The sequence below is a fragment of the Sebastes umbrosus genome, chromosome 9 (genome assembly GCF_015220745.1).
Source record: "Sebastes umbrosus isolate fSebUmb1 chromosome 9, fSebUmb1.pri, whole genome shotgun sequence".
In the NCBI taxonomy this organism is placed as follows: domain Eukaryota; kingdom Metazoa; phylum Chordata; class Actinopteri; order Perciformes; family Sebastidae; genus Sebastes; species Sebastes umbrosus.
In genome coordinates, this window is record NC_051277.1 from 30854471 (window position 1) to 30874365 (window position 19895).

Sequence of the window (19895 nt, forward strand, 5' to 3'; positions counted from 1 at the left end):
CAATGCAGTGCCTTGCAGGTAACATTGTGTTGCCTTGTAGCCAAAATTTGCTGCATTTTTTTCAAGGCTATGCTAAAGTAAGACACGTGTCTTATGGAAGACACATGCCATATAATAGAAATTTTATAGAACTTGCAGATCTAAGCAGGTTTTTCTTGCTCTTTAAAATTTGGTCAATGCAGTGTTTTGCCTGTAAAGTGTTAAAATCCCGGACGAGCCCCAAAGCTTCAGTTCGATGTTAGAGACGGCTTGCTTTAGTGACTAAAAAATAAATGTGAGTCCTGCAATTTCAAGGATGCGGTACCATCGTGTTGAAATGAAGCAAAAAATGAGCCATGTTTCAGTTTTTTTGCAGGGCAACCTGGATTTATCGCCCAGCCATGCTTATGGAGGACACATCATCCTTTTTTGCAGGAAGACCGTGCATTGTTTGCCAAGCCATGTCTATTAAAGACACATGCCATATAATGGAAATAGTGTTGAACTCGCAGACCTAAGCAGGATTTGGTCAGGCAGACATCAAACAAGTGGTCTTCTGCGCGGCTCGTTGGTCTAGGGGTATGATTCTGGCTTCGGGTGTGAGAGGTCCTGGGTTCAAATCCCGGACGAGCCCCGAAGCTTCAGTTCGATGTTAGAGACAGCTTCTTTTAGTGACTAAAAAAGAAATGTGAGTCTTGCAATTTGGACAATGCAGTGCCTTGTTGTTACCAGCGTGCGCGTTATAGCAAAAATTGAGTCACGTTCGTCTTAGGTTCAGGACAATCTTGCACTTTTTGCCAAGCCATGTCTATTAAAGACACATGCCATATAATGGAAATAGTGTTGAAGTCTCAGACCTAAGCAGAATTTGATGAGGCGGACATCTATCAGTTGGTTATTCACTTGGCTCGTTGGTCTAGGGGTATGATTCTCGCTTCGGGTGCGAGAGGTCCCGGGTTCAAATCCCGGACGAGCCCCAAATCTTCAGTTCGATGTTACAGACAGCTTGCTTTAGTGACTAAAAAAGAAATGTGCGTCTTGCAATTTGGACAATGCTTTGCCTTGTCGTTGCCAGCGTGCGCGTTCTAGCAAAAATTGAGTCACGTTCGTCTTAGGTTTAGGACAATCTTGCACTTTTTTGCCAAGCCATGTCTATTAAAGACATATGCCCAATAATGGAAATGTATTGAACTCGCAGACCTAAGCAGGATTTGGTCGGGCGTACATCAAACAAGTGGTCTTTTGCGCGGCTCGTTGGTCTAGGGGTATGATTCTCGCTTAGGGTGCGAGAGGTCCCGGGTTCAAATCCCGGACGAGCCCCAAAGCTTCAGTTCGATGTTAGAGATGGCTTGCTTTAGTGACTAAAAAAGAAATGTGAGTCTTGCAATTTGGACAAAGCTTTGCCTTGTCGTTGCCAGCGTGCGCGTTCTAGCAAAAATTGAGTCACGTTCGTCTTAGGTTCAGGACAATCTTGCACTTTTTGCCAAGCCATGTCTATTAAAGACATATGCCCAATAATGGAAATGTATTGAACTCGCAGACCTAAGCAGGATTTGGTCGGCTGGACATCAAACAAGTGGTCTTTTGCGCGGCTCGTTGGTCTAGGGGTATGATTCTCGCTTAGGGTGCGAGAGGTTCCGGGTTCAAATCCCGGACGAGCCCCAAAGCTTCAGTTCGATGTTATAGACAGCTTCTTTTAGTGACTCAAAAAAAAATGTGAGTTTTGCAATTTGGACAATGCAGTGCCTTGTTGTTACCAGCGTGCGCGTTATACCAAAAAGTGAGTCACGTTTGTCTTAGGTTCAGGACAATCTTGCACTTTTTGCCATGCCATGTCTATTAAAGACATATGCCCAATAATGGAAATGTATTGAACTCGCAGACCTAAGCAGGATTTGGTCGGGCGGACATCAAACAAGTGGAATTTTGCGTGGTTCGTTGGTCTAGGGGTATGATTCTCGCTTCGGGTGCGAGAGGTCCCGGGTTCAAATCCCGGACGAGCCCCAAAACTTCAGTTCGATGTTAGAGAACGCTTGCTTTAGTGACTAAAAAATAAATGTGAGTCCTGCAATTTGGACAATGCAGTGCCTTGTTGTTACCAGCGTGCGCATTATAGCAAAAAGTGAGTCACGTTCGTCTTAGGTTCAGGACAATCTTGCACTTTTTGCCATGCCGTGTCTATTAAAGACATATGCCCAATAATGGAAATGTATTGAACTCGCAGACCTAAGCAGGATTTGGTCGGGCGGACAGGGCTTTAGTGACTGAAAAATAAATGTGAGTCCTGCAATTTCAATGATGCAGTACATGGCTGGTACCATCGTGTTGAAATGAAGCAAGAAATTAGCCATGTTTCAGTTTTTTTGCAGGGCAACCTGGATTTATCGCCGAGCCATGCTTATGGAGGACACATCATCCTTTTTTGCAGGAAGACCGTGCATTGTTTGCCAAGCCATGTCTAATAAAGACACATGTCAAATAATGGAAATTGTATTGAAGTCTCAGAGCTAAGCAGGATTTGGTCGGGCGGACATCAAACAACTGGTCTTTTGCGCGGCTAGTTGGTCTAGGAGTATGATTCTCGCTTAGGGTGCGAGAGGTCCCCGGTTCAAATCCCGGACGAGCCCCAAAGCTTCAGTTCGATGTTATAGACAGCTTCTTTTAGTGACTCAAAAAAAAATGTGAGTTTTGCAATTTGGACAATGCAGTGCCTTGTTGTTACCAGCGTGCGTGTTATAGCAAAAATTGAGTCACATTCGTCGTAGGTTCAGGACAATCTTGTACATTTTACCAAGCCATGTCTATTAAAGACACATGCCATATAATGGAAATAGTGTTGAAGTCTCAGACCTAAGCAGAATTTGGTCAGGCGGACATCCATCAATTGGTCATTTGCTTGGCTCGTTGGTCTACGGGTATCATTCTCGCTTTGGGTGCGAGAGGTCCCGGGTTCAAATCCCGGACGAGCCCGAAAACTTCAGTTCAATGTTAAAGACAGCTTGCTTTAGTGACTGAAAAATAAATGTGAGTCCTGCAATTTCAACGACGCAGTACCTTGCCGGTACCATCGTGTTGAAATGAAGCAAAAAATGAGCCATGTTTCAGTTTTTTTGCAGGGCAACTTGGATTTATCGCCGAGCCATGCTTATGGAGGACACATCATCCTTTTTTGCAGGAAGACCGTGCATTGTTTGCCAAGCCATGTCTATTAAAGACTCATGTCAAATAATGGAAATTGTATTGAAGTCTCAGAGCTAAGCAGGATTTGGTCGGGCGGACATCAAACAACTGGTCTTTTGCGTGGCTCGTTGGTCTAGGGGTATGATTCTCGCTTAGGGTGCGAGAGATCCCGGGTTCAAATCCCGGATGAGCCCCTCAGCTTTAGTTCGATGCTAGAGACGGCTTGCTTTAGTGACTAAAAAAGAAATGTGAGTCTTGCAATTTGGACAATGCAGTGCCTTGTTGTTACCAGTGTGCGCGTTATAGCAGAAAGTGAGTCACGTTCGTCTTAGGTTCAGGACAATCTTGCACTTTTTGCCATGCCATGGCTATTAAAGACATATGCCCAATAATGGAAATGTATTGAACTCGCAGACCTAAGCAGGATTTGGTCGGGCGGACATCAAACAAGTGGTATTTTGCGTGGCTCGTTGGTCTAGGGGTATGATTCTCGCTTCGGGTGCGAGAGGTCCCGGGTTCAAATCCCGGACGAGCCCCAAAACTTCAGTTCGATGTTAGAGAAAGCTTGCTTTAGTGACTAAAAAATAAATGTGAGTCCTGCAATTTGGACAATGCAGTGCCTTGTTGTTACCAGCGCGCGCGTTATAGCAAAAAGTGAGTCACGTTTGTCTTAGGTTCAGGACAATCTTGCACTTTTTGCCATGCCATGGCTATTAAAGACATATGCCCAATAATGGAAATGTATTGAACTCGCAGACCTAAGCAGGATTTGGTCGGGCGGACATCAAACAAGTGGTATTTTGCGTGGCTCGTTGGTCTAGGGGTATGATTCTCGCTTCGGGTGCGAGAGGTCCCGGGTTCAAATCCCGGACGAGCCCCAAAACTTCAGTTCGATGTTAGAGAAAGCTTGCTTTAGTGACTAAAAAATAAATGTGAGTCCTGCAATTTGGACAACGCAGTGCCTTGTTGTTACCAGCGCGCGCGTTATAGCAAAAAGTGAGTCACGTTTGTCTTAGGTTCAGGACAATCTTGCACTTTTTGCCATGCCGTGTCTATTAAAGACATATGCCCAATGATGGAAAGGTATTGAACTCGCAGACCTAAGCAGGATTTGGTCGGGCGGACAGGGCTTTAGTGACTGAAAAATAAATGTGAGTCCTGCAATTTCAACGATGCAGTACCTGGCTGGTACCATCGTGTTGAAATGAAGCAATAAATTAGCCATGTTTCAGTTTTTTTTGCAGGGCAACCTGGATTTATCGCCGAGCCATGGCTATGGAGGACACATCATCCTTTTTTGCAGGGAGACCGTGCATTGTTTGCCAAGCCATGTCTATTAAAGACACATGTCAAATAATGGAAAATGTATTGAAGTCTCAGAGCTAAGCAGGATTTGGTCGGACGGACATCAAACAACTGGTCTTTTGCGTGGCTCGTTGGTCTAGGGGTATGATTCTTGCTTTGGGTGCGAGAGGTCCGGGGTTCAAATCCCGGACGAGCCCCAAAGCTTCAGTTCGATGTTATAGATAGCTTCTTTTAGTGACTAAAAAAGAAATGTGAGTCCTGCAATTTGGACAATGCAGTGCCTTGTTGTTACCAGCGCGCGCGTTATAGCAAAAAGTGAGTCACGTTTGTCTTAGGTTCAGGACAATCTTGCACTTTTTGCCATGCCATGGCTATTAAAGACATATGCCCAATAATGGAAATGTATTGAACTCGCAGACCTAAGCAGGATTTGGTCGGGCGGACATCAAACAAGTGGTATTTTGCGTGGCTCGTTGGTCTAGGGGTATGATTCTCGCTTCGGGTGCGAGAGGTCCCGGGTTCAAATCCCGGACGAGCCCCAAAACTTCAGTTCGATGTTAGAGAAAGCTTGCTTTAGTGACTAAAAAATAAATGTGAGTCCTGCAATTTGGACAACGCAGTGCCTTGTTGTTACCAGCGCGCGCGTTATAGCAAAAAGTGAGTCACGTTTGTCTTAGGTTCAGGACAATCTTGCACTTTTTGCCATGCCGTGTCTATTAAAGACATATGCCCAATGATGGAAAGGTATTGAACTCGCAGACCTAAGCAGGATTTGGTCGGGCGGACAGGGCTTTAGTGACTGAAAAATAAATGTGAGTCCTGCAATTTCAACGATGCAGTACCTGGCTGGTACCATCGTGTTGAAATGAAGCAATAAATTAGCCATGTTTCAGTTTTTTTGCAGGGCAACCTGGATTTATCGCCGAGCCATGGCTATGGAGGACACATCATCCTTTTTTGCAGGGAGACCGTGCATTGTTTGCCAAGCCATGTCTATTAAAGACACATGTCAAATAATGGAAAATGTATTGAAGTCTCAGAGCTAAGCAGGATTTGGTCGGACGGACATCAAACAACTGGTCTTTTGCGTGGCTCGTTGGTCTAGGGGTATGATTCTTGCTTTGGGTGCGAGAGGTCCGGGGTTCAAATCCCGGACGAGCCCCAAAGCTTCAGTTCGATGTTATAGATAGCTTCTTTTAGTGACTAAAAAAGAAATGTGAGTCTTGCAATTTGGACAAAGCATTGCCTTGTTGTTACCAGCGTGCGCGTTATAGCAAAAATTGAGTCACGTTCGTCTTAGGTTCAGGACAATCTTGCACTTTTTGCCATGCCATGTCTATTAAAGACATGCCCAATAATGGAAATGTATTGAACTCGCAGACCTAAGCAGGATTTGGTCGGGCGGACATCAAACAAGTGGTATTTTGCGTGGCACATTGGTCTAGGGGTATGATTCTCGCTTCGGGTGCGAGCGGGTCCCGGGATCAAATCCCGGACAAGCCCCAAAACTTCAGTTCTATGTTAGAGAAAGCTTGCTTTAGTGACTGAAAAATAAATGTGAATCCTGCAATTTCAACGTACCTTGCTGGTACCATCGTGTTGAAATGAAGCAAAAAATGAGCCATGTTTCAGTTTTTTTGCAGGGCAACCTGGATTTATCGCCGTGCCATGCTTATGGAGGACACATCATCCTTTTTTGCAGGAAGACCGTGCATTGTTTGCCAAGCCATGTTTATTAAAGACACATGTCAAATAATGGAAATTGTATTGAAGTCTCAGAGCTAAGCAGGATTTGGTCGGGCGGACATCAAACAAGTGGTCTTTTGCGTGGCTCGTTGGTCTAGGGGTATGATTCTCGCTTTGGGTGCGAGAGGTCCCGGGTTCAAATCCCGGACGAGCCCCAAAGCTTCAGTTCGATGTTAGAGACGGCTTGCTTTAGTGACTAAAAAAGAAATGTGCGTCTTGCAATTTGGACAATGCTTTGCCTTGTCGTTGCCAGCGTGCGCGTTCTAGCAAAAATTGAGTCACGTTCGTCTTAGGTTCAGGACAATCTTGCACTTTTTGCCAAGCCATGTCTATTAAAGACATATGCCCAATAATGGAAATGTATTGAACTCGCAGACCTAAGCAGGATTTGGTCGGGCGGACAGGGCTTTAGTGACTGAAAAATAAATGTGAGTCCTGCAATTTCAACGATGCAGTACCTTGCTGGTACAATAATGCCATAATGGAAATTGTATTGAAGTCTCAGAGCTAAGCATTATTTGGTCGGGCGGACATAAAACAAGTGGTCTTATGCGTCGCTCGTTGGTCTAGGGGTATGATTCTCGGACGAGCCCCAAAGCTTCAGTTCGATGTTATAGACAGCTTGCTTTAGTGACTAAAAAAGAAATGTGCATCTTGCAATTTGGACAATGTTTTGCCTTGTCGTTGCCAGCGTGCGCGTTCTAGCAAAAATTGAGTCATGTTCGTCTTAGATTCAGGACAATCTTGCACTTTTTGCCAAGCCATGTCTATTAAAGACATATGCCCAATAATGGAAATGTATTGAACTCGCAGACCTAAGCAGGATTTGGTCGGGCGGACATCAAACAAGTGGTCTTTTGCGCGGCTCGTTGGTCTAGGGGTATGATTCTCGCTTAGGGTGCGAGAGGTCCCGGGTTCAAATCCCGGACAAGCTTCAGTTCGATGTTAGAGATGGCTTGCTTTAGTGACTAAAAAAGAAATGTGCGTCTTGCAATTTGGACAATGCTTTGCCTTGTCATTGCCAGCTTGCGCGTTATAGCAAAAATTGAGTCATGTTCGTCGTAGGTTCAGGACAATCTTGCACTTTTTGCCAAGCCATGTCTATTAAAGACACATGCCATATAATGGAAATGGTGTTGAAGTCTCATACCTAAGCAGAATTTGGTCAGGTGGACATCCATCAATTGGTCATTGGCTTGGCTCGTTGGTCTAGGGGTATGATTCTCGCTTAGGGTGCGAGAGGTCCCGGGTTCAAATCCCGGACGAGCCCCAAAGCTTCAGTTCGGTGTTATAGACAGCTTGCTTTAGTGAATAAAAAAGAAATGTGCGTCTTGCAATTTGGACAATGCTTTGCCTTGTCATTGCCAGCATTTGCGTTCTAGCAAAAATTGAATCACGTTCGTCTTAGGTTCAGGACAATCTTGCACTTTTTGCCAAGCCATGTCTATTAAAGACATATGCCCAATAATGGAAATGTATTGAACTCGCAGACCTAAGCAGGATTTGGTCGGGCGGACATCAAACAAGTAATGTTTTGCGTGGCTCGTTGGTCTAGGGGTATGATTCTAGCTTCGGGTGCGAGAGGTCCCGGGTTCAAATCTTGGACGAGCCCCAAAGCTTCAGTTCGGTGGTAGAAAAAGCTTGCTTTAGTGAGTCCTTTATGCCCAATAATGGAAATTGTATTGAAGTCTCAGACCTAGGCAGAATTTGGTGAGGCGGACATCTATCAGTTGGTCATTCGCTTGGCTCATTGGTCTAGGGGTATGATTCTCGCTTAGGGTGCGAGAGGTCCCGGGTTCAAATCCCGGATGAGCCCCAAAGCTTCAGTTCGATGTTAGAGACGGCTTGCTTTAGTGACTAAAAAAGAAATGTGCGTCTTGCAATTTGGACAATGCTTTGCCTTGTCGTTGCCAGCGTGTGCGTTCTAGCAAAAATTGAGTCACGTTCGTCGTAGGTTCAGGACAATCTTGCACTTTTTGCCAAGCCATGTCTATTAAAGACATATGCCCAATAATGGAAATGTATTGAACTCGCAGACCTAAGCAGGATTTGGTCAGGCGGACACGGCTTTTGTGACTGAAAAATAAATGTGAGTCCTGCAATTTCAACGATGCAGTACCTTGCTGGTACAATAATGCCATAATGGAAATTGTATTGAAGTCTCAGAGCTAAGCAGGATTTGGTCGGGCGGACATAAAACAAGTGGTCTTATGCGTGGCTCGTTGGTCTAGGGGTATGATTCTCGGACGAGCCCCAAAGCTTCAGTTCGATGTTATAGACAGCTTGCTTTAGTGACTAAAAAAGAAATGTGCGTCTTGCAATTTGGACAATGTTTTGCCTTGTCGTTGCAAGCGTGCGCATTCTAGCAAAAATTGAGTCACGTTCGTCTTAGATTTAGGACAATCTTGCACTTTTTGCCAAGCCATGTCTATTAAAGACATATGCCCAATAATGGAAATGTATTGAACTCGCAGACCTAAGCAGGATTTGGTCGGGCGGACATCAAACAAGTGGTCTTTTGCGCGGCTCGTTGGTCTAGGGGTATGATTCTCGCTTAGGGTGCGAGAGGTCCCGGGTTCAAATCCCGGACGAGCCCCAAAGCTTCAGTTCGATGTTAGAGACGGCTTGCTTTAGTGACTGAAAAAGAAATGTGTGTCTTGTAATTTGGACAATGCTTTGCCTTGTCATTGCCAGCTTGCGCGTTATAGCAAAAATTGAGTCATGTTCGTCGTAGGTTCAGGACTATCTTGCACTTTTTGCCAAGCCATGTCTATTAAAGACACATGCCATATAATGGAAATGGTGTTGAAGTCTCATACCTAAGCAGAATTTGGTCAGGCGGACATCCATCACTTTGTCATTGGCTTGGCTTGTTGGTTTAGGGGCATGATTCTCGCTTAGGGTGCGAGAGGTCCCGGGTTCAAATCTCGGACGAGCCCCAAAGCTTCAGTTCGATGTTATAGACAGCTTGCTTTAGTGACTAAAAAAGAAATGTGCGTCTTGCAATTTGGACAATGCTTTGCCTTGTCATTGCCAGCGTGCGTGTTCTAGCAAAAATTGAGTCACGTTCGTCTTAGGTTCAGGACAATCTTGCACTTTTTGCCAAGCCATGTCTATTAAAGACATATGCCCAATAATGGAAATGTATTGAACTCGCAGACCTAAGCAGGATTTGGTCGGGCGGACAGGGCTTTAGTGACTGAAAAATAAATGTGAGTCCTGCATTTTCAACGATGCAGTACCTTGCTGGTACCATCGTGTTGAAATGAAGCAAAAAATGAGCCATGTTTCAGTTTTTTTGCAGGGCAACCTGGATTTATCGCCGAGCCATGCTTATGGAGGACACATCATCCTTTTTTGCAGGAAGACCGTGCATTGTTTGCCAAGCCATGTCTATTAAAGACACATGTCAAATAATGGAAATTGTATTGAAGTCTCAGAGCTAAGCAGGATTTGGTCGGGCGGACATCAAACAAGTAGTCTTTTGCGTGGCTCGTTGGTCTAGGGGTATGATTCTCGCTTTGGGTGGGAGAGGTCCTGGGTTCAAATCCCGGACGAGCCCCAAAGCTTCAGTTCGATGTTAGAGACGGCTTGCTTTAGTGACTAAAAAAGAAATGTGACTCTTGCAATTTGGACAATGCAGTGCCTTGTTGTTACCAGCGTGCGTGTTATAGCAAAAATTGAGTCACGTTCGTCGTAGGTTCAGGACAATCTTGCACTTTTTGCCAAGCCATGTCTATTAAAGACACATGCCATATAATGGAAATGTATTGAACTCGCAGACCTAAGCAGGATTTGGTCGGGCGGATATCAAACAAGTGGTATTTTGTGTGGCTCGTTGGTCTAGGGGTATGGTTCTCGCTTCGGGTGCAAGAGGTCCCGGGTTCAAATCCCGGACGAGCCCCAAAACTTCAGTTTGATGTTAGAGACAGCTTGCTTTAGTGACTGAAAAATAAATGTGAGTCCTGCCACTTCAACGATTCATCGTGTTGAAATGAAGCAAAAAATGAGCCATGTTTCAGTTTTTTTGCAGGGCAACCTGGATTTATCGCCGAGCCATGCTTATGGAGGACACATCATCCTTTTTTGCAGGAAGACAGTGCATTGTTTGCCAAGCCATGTCTATTAAAGACACATGTCAAATAATGGAAATTGTATTTAAGTCTCAGAGCTAAGCAGCATTTGGTCAGGTGGACATCAAACAAGTGGTCTTTTGCGTGGCTCGTTGGTCTAGGGGTATGATTCTCGCTTCGGGTGCGAGAGGTCCCGGGTTCAAATCCCGGACGAGCCCCAAAGTTTCAGTTCGGTGGTAGAAAAAGCTTGCTTTAGTGAGTCCATTATGCCCAATAATGGAAATTATATTGAAGTCTCAGACCTAAGCAGGATTTGGTTGGGTGGATATCAGATGATTGATGTTTTGCATGGCTCGTTGGTCTAGGGGTATGATTCTCGCTTCGGGTGCGAGAATCAAATCCCGGACGAGCCCATGAACTTTACTCCTGTGGTAGCAACAGCTTACTCTATTGAGCAAAAAAAGAAAGTTGTACCTTACAATTTGAACGATGCAGAATCTTGCCAGTACCATTGTATTGAAATGAAGCAAAAAATGGGCCATGTTTGATTTTTTTGCAGGACAACCCTGAATTTATCGCCAAAGTAATGCTTATGGAGGACACATCCTCCTTTTTTGCAGGAAGACCCTGCATTGTTTGCCAAGCCATGTCTATTAAAGACATATGCCCAATAATGGAAATGTATTGAACTCGCAGACCTAAGCAGGATTTGGTCACGCGGACATCAAACAAGTAGTGTTTTGCGTGGCTCGTTGGTCTAGGGGCATGATTCTTGCTTAGGTTGCGAGAGGTCATGGGTTCAAATCCCAGATGAGCCCAACAGCATGTGTACGGTGGTATTGACAGTTCACTTTAGTGACTGAAAAATAAATGTGCATCTAACAATTTGGACAGCGCAGTGCCTTGCCGGTACATTTTTGTGGGTTCTAGCAAAAATTGAGTCACCTACGTCTTTTGTGCAGGACGATCCTGCACTTTTTGCAAAGCCATGCCTATCGAAGAAACATGCCAAATATTGGAAATTATATTGAAGTCGCAGACTTCAAAATAAGTCCTGACTGGTGTTTTGCATGGCTCGTTGGTCTAGGGGAATGATTCAAATCCCGGACGAGCCCATGAGCTTTACTCCTGTGGTAGCAACGGCTTACTCTATTGAGCAGAAAAAGAAAGTTGTACTTTACAATTTGAACGATGCAGTATCTTGCCGGTATCTTCGTCGAAATGAATCAAAAAATTAGCCATGTTTGATTTTTTTGCAGGACAACCCTGAATTTATCGCCAAGCCATGCTTATGGAGGACACATGCCAAATAATGGAAACTGTATTGAAGTCGCAGACCTAAGCAGGATTTGGTCGGTGGGACATCAAACAATTGGTCTTTTGCATGGCTTGTTGGTCTAGGGCTATGATTCTGCTTAATATTACTTTAAGCAGTCTCGCTATGAAAGTTTGGAAAGCCCTTCCCTCCCTTCAAACTAAGCCATGGCATTAATTCAGTTATCCCAGCCAGCTTCGACGGCCATATAGTCTCTATCAACCGTCAGTCTTCTCTCACCCTTCTCTCAGTCAGTCAAGACTTACTGTATTTTGATAAGTTTTCCCCCAGAGCCTCAGGGGCTATTTCACATCCTCGGGCCTAGGGGCTTGAAGCCTGTTCATTAAGACAGCAGTATGCACGGAGAGTGTGTATTTTCAGAACAATGGGACTTTGAAACACTGGGTGTTTTCGGAATAATGGGCTTTCGGTCCAATGGTGCATTTTTCTGCCTATTGGGCTGTCAGAATAACAGGCTGTCGGAACAATGGCATGGCACTGGTGAATGTGACCAGAGAAGGAGAGCAGAAAACTGAATAAACAAACAAAAACAGAAAAAGTGCAAGGGAGCGCCACACTGAGGCTGCCATTCACAGTGCCATCTTGGAAAAAAAGATTTAAAGATGGACTCTATTTTAAAATCGACACTGTCCACATCAAATATTGAATTTTAGTCTTCAGCCCTGCATCATGTTAACATTCTAGAATACACTTCTTGGTGCCTCAAACATTATAAAACATTTGTTTCATATGTTGCCAACTGCTCTTTACAAAAGCAGTATATGTATAAGGCTTGAAAAGTCATGTATCTGTGCCTTCATTCATAATCCGCAGTTTTTCTTTGCAATTGAAAATGCCGGCTGGATATTGACTCCATCACATTATTCATGAGCCTCTAAGCAAGGCACATAAAAACCTAGATAGAAAAGCCTATACAGTATGCAGAAATTTAAAGTGGCGTTTCATTTTGTTTAGAGGGCAAATTCTCTCTTTTTTTCCTCTCCTCTCTGTCTATGCCACTCTCTCTTTATTCTCATTACCCCTGTGCGTCCTATCTGCATGAGAATTGCATATCAGTAGCTCACAGAGGCAGCGTAGTAGCTTCCTATGAGGTCCACGGCATATTCAGATAGCCTGCAGAAAGTCATTTTAATGTAAGATTGCCGTATATATACAGACGTAGTGAGAGGAGACAGTGAGATGGTGAAAGAGAAAAGATAGTGATTCACAGAGAGAGAGAAAAAGAGAATAAAGACACAAAAGGTGCTGGGATGAAGACAAAGAGAGACTGAAAACAAGACAGCAGTGGCTGTCCTTCCCCTCTGGGCCAATATGTTGCAAACCTTGTTTTGAAACCTTGCAGACAGCTATAGTGTTCCTTGCATTCCAGTTTTGAACATACTGAAACATAGCGGAGAGATGAATTGCTGGAACAGGCAAACCAATCCTAGTAATTCTAAAAATGATGAAAATAAATGGATAGTGCTGTTATAAACACTTAAAAATAGTCCAGATTTGAAGGACTCAAAGTACAAAACCAGTGGGTAGCAGGGTTGAGAGTAGCAGATTACAGCAGGGTATAGGCCTGCAGATTAATTTGTACAATTCTGTTTAAATGAACAAGTCTGAGTTCCCCGAAGTATCTTCACTATTATACTTAAGCTACACATATCTTAAAGGCATGGTATTCACATAGAATTAGTGCTGAAACTAAACTTAAATCAGTCACATGACAAAAATGTTACACTTTTACCAGGTAGTGAAAAAGCATACATCTTTTCGTTTGTTTGCTGTCTTTTTTTTCTGTGTCCCATTGAGTAACAGATTAAAGCTGAAGTAGTAGTTGGAGAAAATATGATTAAAAAAAGTTATTTTTATAAAACGGTCGCTATATCGTGACAGTAGTACATGAAACAGGTAACCTGAAAAAAATCATGTGCCTCCGGTGCTCCTAACGGCATCTGCAAGATTTCAACGACCGGAGGAAAAGAAGCAGTAAAACTGATCTGAGGTCTACTGTCCATCTGCTGTCTATGAGTGCCAGCTGTCAATCAATCGCAAACTCCAACCAAACGGTCAAACTAGGCAGCGCTGATGAAATATGAATCAATATTACGTTACGTTAATGCTTATTTTCTCGCCTCAAATGTTTTCAGAATCATCTTGTAGTGCATGGTTTAGCTGTAAAATTAGAAAGTTTGTGACGCCGCTGTCGCCATTGTGAAATCTGGTGAAGGAACGTCAAGTTCTGGTCACATGACCAATAGGAACGCTCTTTCAATGAAATGACCTTTGATTTGTCAAAGTCTCCCATCACGAGCTAGATTTTCTAAATCCTGAAAACAGAGCCATGAGGAGGTGCAGAAGTCTAGTTATCTCTCAGAACACTTGAATTACAATATGCTGAAAGATTATTATGGAATTTTTGCCCAATGATGCCAAAAATATACTGCCTCCTGCCACTTTAAGTAATGCCAAGATTGTTTTCCTTGGGGAAAAGATTACAGTTGATCCGTTCCTAAGGTACGGAAACCCTGACCCTCATTACTGAGGCGGGGGAAATTGGCGAGGCAGATGGTGAGGTGGTAAATCGTATAATGATGACTCTCACATTTAATTTCACTTCATACTTTTAGATCCACTTGTAAAAGATGTAAGGCAATTCAAATTTGAGTTCCTGTGGGGACAGACGTGTCTCATGTTGGACATACCAAAAATTGCCTCAAAAATACTGTTATAGAAGGACAACAGGGTCTCTTTGCATTTCTGACAGTATTAATTAGGGCCCGAGCACGAAAGTGCCAGGACCCCAACGGTGTCCTGGCACGAAGTGCGAGGAAACCTATTGTTTTTCTACAGATTATTAGGGCCCGAGCACGAAAGTGCCAGGACCCCAACGGTGTCCTGGCACGAAAGTGCAAGGAAACCTATTGTTTTTCTAAAGATTATTAGGGCCCGAGCACGAAAGTGCCAGGACCCCAACGGTGTCCTGGCACGAAGTGCGAGGAAACCTATTGTTTTTCTACAGATTATTAGGGCCCGAGCACGAAAGTGCCAGGACCCCAACGGTGTCCTGGCACGAAAGTGCGAGGAAACCTATTGTTTTTCTAAGGATTATTATTATTATTTTTCCGCTGGGAGATCGCGTTTTTGAGGCCTTTCCCATCCCCAAAAACTCACCATAAGTGGACTATGCGTCGGATCTGGTGGGAAATTCAATGTTCTGGAGTGACCCGGCTCGGGTGTGTCCAGGGGGCGAGATAGCGCCCCCTAATGTAGGCAGTTTTTCAGAGAAAGCTTCTTCGATCTTCACGAAATTCAAGTATGTCATAACTCACGCCCTCACACCTGGATTAAATATTTTTGAGATTTTTTCGGCCAACAGGAAGTCAGTCATGTTGGACTTCCTGCGTTTTTTTAAAATATACGAACGCATATTTGAAGACTTTAGGATGCACAAAAAATTATGAAACTTTACACGCACATTCAAACTAGTAATTACTTTATTTTAGTGGTGAAATTTTGCTTTGGCGTGGCATGTTAGCTCTCTAGCGCCCCCTTATGTCTTTTAGATATGGAACATACCTTTAGGTACTCGGAATCGCATGAAACTTGGCAATATGATGGACACCTGTGAACTTTATGTAAATATACAGCCATTAGGTTCAGTGGGTTTAGCCGGCTCTCTAGCGCCCCCTAACGCGTGGAAGGTCATAGTTTGGTCAAAGTTGATCCGATATTCATAAACCTTGGTGTGCATATCCCACTCATTATTTGAAACATATTCCTAATTGGGTTTCATTAGCTCCGCCTAACCGGAAGTCGGCCATATTGAATTTTGTGTTTTTCATGTCATTTTTGTATTTTATGCATACTTTTACGAACTCCTCCTAGAGAGTTCATCGGTATCGTGTGAAATTTGGGTGGTACAACCCTCAAACTGCTGTGATTCTAAATTGCGAAGGAAATTTTGATCGCTCAAACGATGATGTCGTACGGGAATTTTGATTGTTCGCCATGACACAAAAGGCTGTTGTTACTTGACTTTACCTAGTCCCATCTGCCCCAAACTTCACAAGCTGGATAATAGTCGAGGCCTGAAGACATATGTGTGACATTAAAAGTGAAAATCATAGCGCCCCCTACAGGAAACAGGAAATTGTTGTAAAATGATTATACATTGTCCAATATTCCCCAAATGACGTATGCACATCCTGCTCATTATTCCAGACATATTCCTATTTGGGTTTCATTAGCTCCGCCCTTCACGAAGTCGGCCATATTGAAATTTGTCTTTTTTCATGTCATTTATGTATTTTATGCATACTTTTACGAACTCCTCCTAGAGACTTCATCGGATTCGCTTGAAATTTGGGTTGTATAACCCTGGATCTACTGTGATTCTAAATTGCGAAGGAAATTTTGATCGCTCGAACGGTGATGTCGTACGTGAATTTTGATTGTTCGCCTTGACACAGGAGGCTGTTGTTACTTGACTTTATCTTGTCCCATCTGCCCCAAACTACTCAAGCTGGATAAGATACCAGGCCTGAAGACATATATGTGACATTATAAGTGAAATTCATAGCGCCCCCTACAGGACACAGGAAATTGTTGTAAATTGATTATGCATTGTCCAATCTTTCCCAAATTTGGTATGCATATCCCACTCATTATTTGAAACATATTCCTAATTGGGTTTTATTAGCTCCGCCCTTCAGGAAGTCGGCCATATTGAATTTTGTGTTTTTCATTTCATTTATGCATACTTTTACGAACTCCTCCTAGATAGTATATCAGATTCGCGTGAAATTTGGGTGGTATAACCCTCAAACTACTGTGATTCTAAATTGCGAAGGAAATTTTGATCGCTCGAGCGGTGATGTCATACGTGAATTTTGAAAATTCACCATGACACAGTAGGCTGTTGTTACTTGCCTTTACCTAGTCCCAGCTGCCCCAAACTTCTCAAGCTTGATAATAGTCCTTGCCTGAAGACATATACATGCCACGACAGCGGGTACCCCGACGTGCGCGTTCCCCAGACGTGCCCGCGGGAGCGAGGGCCCGTTCATCGCTGCTTGCAGCTTTAATTAGGGCCCGAGCACGAAAGTGCCAGGACCCCAACGGTGTCCTGGCACGAAGTGCGAGGAAACCTATTGTTTTTCTAAGTATTATTATTATTATTAGGGCCCGAGCACGAAAGTGCCAGGACCCCAACGGTGTCCTGGCACGAAAGTGCAAGGAAACCTATTGTTTTTCTACAGATTATTATTAGGGCCCGAGCACGAAAGTGCCAGGACCCCAACGGTGTCCTGGCACGAAGTGCAAGGAAACCTATTGTTTTTCTAAGGATTATTAGGGCCCGAGCACGAAAGTGCCAGGACCCCAACGGTGTCCTGGCACGAAGTGCGAGGAAACCTATTGTTTTTCTAAGTATTATTATTATTAGGGCCCGAGCACGAAAGTGCCAGGACCCCAACGGTGTCCTGGCACGAAGTGCGAGGAAACCTATTGTTTTTCTAAGGATTATTATTATTAGGGCCCGAGCACGAAAGTGCCAGGACCCCAACGGTGTCCTGGCACGAAGTGCAAGGAAACCTATTGTTTTTCTAAGTATTATTATTATTCTTTTTCCGCCGGGAGATCGCGTTTTTGGGACCTTTCCCATCCCCAAAAACTCACCAAAATTGGAATATGCGTCAGATCTGGTGGGAAATTCAATGTTCTGGAGTGACCCGGCTCGGGTGTCTCCAGGGGGCGAGATAGCGCCCCCTAATGTAGGCAGTTTTTCAGAGAAAGTTTCTTCGATCTTCACGAAATTCAAGTATGTCATAACTCACGCCCTCATACCTGGATTAAATATTTTTGAGATTTTTTTGGCAAACAGGAAGTCAGCCATGTTGGACTTCCTGCGGTTTTTTTAAATGTACGAACGCATATTTGAAGACTTTAGGATGCACAAAAAATTATGAAACTTTACACGCACATCCAAACTAGTAATTACTTTATTTTAGTGGTGAAATTTTGCATGGGCGTGGCATGTTGGCTCTCTAGCGCCCCCTTATGTCTTTTAGATATGGAACATACCTTTAGGTACTCGGAAACGCATGAAACTTGGCAATATGATGGACACCTGTGAACTCTATGTAAATATACAGCCATTAGGTTCAGTGGGTTTAGCCGGCTCTCTAGCGCCCCCTAACGCGTGGAAGGCCGTAGTTTGGTCAAAGTTGATCCGATATTCATGAAATTTGGTATGCATATCCCCCTCATTATTTCGGACATATTCTTCATCGGGTTTCATTAGCTCCGCCCACCCGGAAGTCGGCCATATTGGAATATGTGCGTTTTTCATGTATTTTATGCATACTTTTACGAACTCCTCCTAGAGCGTTTATCGGATCCGCGTCAAATTTGGGTGGTATAATCCACCCACTACTGTGATGCTAAATTGCGAAGGGATTTTTGATCGCTCGCACGGTGATGTCATACGTCATGTGCGAAGACGCCATTTTGTCACTTTTTAGGTATGGAACTTTGCGATACTCCTCCTAGAGGATTCAAGCGATCCATCTCAAAGTTGGGCAGCAGAATCTCAACACTTTCACGATGCTAAATTGCGAAGCTTTTGTGTTTTCGTGAAACGGCGTTCTTGTGGCAGCGCGGCGCATTTTGATGTTTCGCCATGACACAGGAGGCTGTTGTAACTTGACTTTACATAGTCCGATCTGCCCCAAATTTCACAAGCTGGATAATAGTCCAGGCCTGAAGACATATATATGCAATTATGAGTGAAAGTCATAGCGCCCCCTACAGGAAACAGGAAGTTGTTGTAAATTGACTATTTATTGTCCAATCTTCCCCAAATTTGACATATTTTATAAGAGACCCGTCCTGAAGACATATAAATGGTATTATGCGTGATAGTCATAGCGCCCCCTACTGGCAACAGGAAGTTGTAGTAAATTGACCATGTATTGTCCAATCTTCCCCAAATTTGACATGTTTTAAAAGAATCTTGGCCTGAAGACATGTACGTGGTATTATGAGTGAAAGTCATAGCGCCACCTACTGACAACAGGAAATGGTTGTATACTGCCAGCCACCCTCATAGAAGTGCTTTAAAGGATGCCCCACATGTTCTCACAATTCATTTCCAGCGCCACATGCTCCAAGCAGAAAATTCACTCTAACTGTTGCGTGCAGTTTCCGACTTTCACGGGAATGCACGACAGCGGGTACCCCGACGTGCGCGTTCCCCAGACGTGCCCGCGGGGGCGAGGGCCCGTTCATCGCTGCTTGCAGCTTTAATTATTATTATTATTCTTTTTCTGCCGGGAGATCGCGTTTTTGGGACCTTTCCCATCCCCAAAAACTCACCAAAAGTGGAATATGCGTCAGAAGTGGCGCGAAATTCAAAGTTCTGTAGTGACCCGGCTCGGGTGTCTCCAGGGGGTGAGATAGCGCCCCCTAATGTAGGCAGTTTTTCAGAGAAGTTTCTTCGATCTTCACGAAATTCAAGTATGTCATTGCTCACATCCTCATACCTGGATTAAATATTTTTTAGATTTTTTCAGGCAACAGGAAGTCAGTCATGTTGGACTTCCTGCGTTTTTTTTAAATTTACGAACGCATATTTGAAGACTTTAGGATGCACAAAAAATTATGAAACTTTACACGCACATCCAAACTAGTAATTACTTTATTTTAGTGGTGAAATTTTGCTTGGGCGTGGCATGTTAGCTCTCTAGCGCCCCCTTATGTCTTTTAGATATGGAACATACCTTTAGGTACTCGGAATCGCATGACACTTGGCAATATGATGGACACCTGTGAACTTTATGTAAATATACAGCCATTAGGTTCAGTGGGTTTAGCCGGCTCTTTAGCGCCCCCTAACGCGTGGAAGGCCGTAGTTTGGTCAAAGTTGATCCGATATTAATGAAACTTGGTGTGCATATCCCACTCATTATTTGAAACATATTCCTAATTGGGTTTCATTAGCTCCGCCCACCGGGAAGTCGGCCATATTGAATTTTGTGCGTTTTTCATGTATTTTATGCATACTTTTACGAACTCCTCCTAGAGCGTTTATCGGATCCGCGTCAAATTTGGGTGGTATAATCCACCCACTACTGTGATGCTAAATTGCGAAGGGATTTTTGATCGCTCGCACGGTGATGTCATACGTCATGTGCGAAGACGCCATTTTGTCACTTTTTAGGTATGGAACTTTGCGATACTCCTCCTAGAGGATTCAAGCGATCCATCTCAAAGTTGGGCAGCAGAATCTC

At 43.9% G+C, this 19895-nt stretch overlaps 19 non-coding genes across 19 annotated transcripts; all 19 read left to right on the top strand.

Annotated features, from left to right (window-relative positions):
• The first annotated feature begins 541 nt into the window (after positions 1-541).
• trnap-cgg lies at positions 542-613 on the top strand. Its single transcript has one exon. It is a non-coding gene; the product is annotated as a tRNA-Pro (tRNA).
• A 271-nt stretch (positions 614-884) lies between these two features.
• trnap-cgg lies at positions 885-956 on the top strand. The gene has a single exon. It is a non-coding gene; the product is annotated as a tRNA-Pro (tRNA).
• A 271-nt stretch (positions 957-1227) lies between these two features.
• Positions 1228-1299, top strand: trnap-agg. The gene has a single exon. It is a non-coding gene; the product is annotated as a tRNA-Pro (tRNA).
• A 270-nt stretch (positions 1300-1569) lies between these two features.
• On the top strand, positions 1570-1641 carry trnap-agg. Its single transcript has one exon. It is a non-coding gene; the product is annotated as a tRNA-Pro (tRNA).
• Positions 1642-1911: 270 nt separating this feature from the next.
• On the top strand, positions 1912-1983 carry trnap-cgg. Its single transcript has one exon. It is a non-coding gene; the product is annotated as a tRNA-Pro (tRNA).
• Positions 1984-3281: 1298 nt separating this feature from the next.
• Positions 3282-3353, top strand: trnap-agg. The gene has a single exon. It is a non-coding gene; the product is annotated as a tRNA-Pro (tRNA).
• Positions 3354-3623: 270 nt separating this feature from the next.
• trnap-cgg lies at positions 3624-3695 on the top strand. Its single transcript has one exon. It is a non-coding gene; the product is annotated as a tRNA-Pro (tRNA).
• A 270-nt stretch (positions 3696-3965) lies between these two features.
• Positions 3966-4037, top strand: trnap-cgg. The gene has a single exon. It is a non-coding gene; the product is annotated as a tRNA-Pro (tRNA).
• A 552-nt stretch (positions 4038-4589) lies between these two features.
• trnap-ugg lies at positions 4590-4661 on the top strand. Its single transcript has one exon. It is a non-coding gene; the product is annotated as a tRNA-Pro (tRNA).
• Positions 4662-4931: 270 nt separating this feature from the next.
• On the top strand, positions 4932-5003 carry trnap-cgg. The gene has a single exon. It is a non-coding gene; the product is annotated as a tRNA-Pro (tRNA).
• A 551-nt stretch (positions 5004-5554) lies between these two features.
• On the top strand, positions 5555-5626 carry trnap-ugg. Its single transcript has one exon. It is a non-coding gene; the product is annotated as a tRNA-Pro (tRNA).
• A 667-nt stretch (positions 5627-6293) lies between these two features.
• trnap-ugg lies at positions 6294-6365 on the top strand. The gene has a single exon. It is a non-coding gene; the product is annotated as a tRNA-Pro (tRNA).
• Positions 6366-7073: 708 nt separating this feature from the next.
• Positions 7074-7145, top strand: trnap-agg. Its single transcript has one exon. It is a non-coding gene; the product is annotated as a tRNA-Pro (tRNA).
• Positions 7146-7408: 263 nt separating this feature from the next.
• On the top strand, positions 7409-7480 carry trnap-agg. The gene has a single exon. It is a non-coding gene; the product is annotated as a tRNA-Pro (tRNA).
• Positions 7481-7954: 474 nt separating this feature from the next.
• On the top strand, positions 7955-8026 carry trnap-agg. The gene has a single exon. It is a non-coding gene; the product is annotated as a tRNA-Pro (tRNA).
• Positions 8027-8734: 708 nt separating this feature from the next.
• Positions 8735-8806, top strand: trnap-agg. The gene has a single exon. It is a non-coding gene; the product is annotated as a tRNA-Pro (tRNA).
• An 894-nt stretch (positions 8807-9700) lies between these two features.
• On the top strand, positions 9701-9772 carry trnap-ugg. Its single transcript has one exon. It is a non-coding gene; the product is annotated as a tRNA-Pro (tRNA).
• A 270-nt stretch (positions 9773-10042) lies between these two features.
• On the top strand, positions 10043-10114 carry trnap-cgg. The gene has a single exon. It is a non-coding gene; the product is annotated as a tRNA-Pro (tRNA).
• Positions 10115-10429: 315 nt separating this feature from the next.
• trnap-cgg lies at positions 10430-10501 on the top strand. The gene has a single exon. It is a non-coding gene; the product is annotated as a tRNA-Pro (tRNA).
• The last annotated feature ends 9394 nt before the right edge of the window (positions 10502-19895 follow it).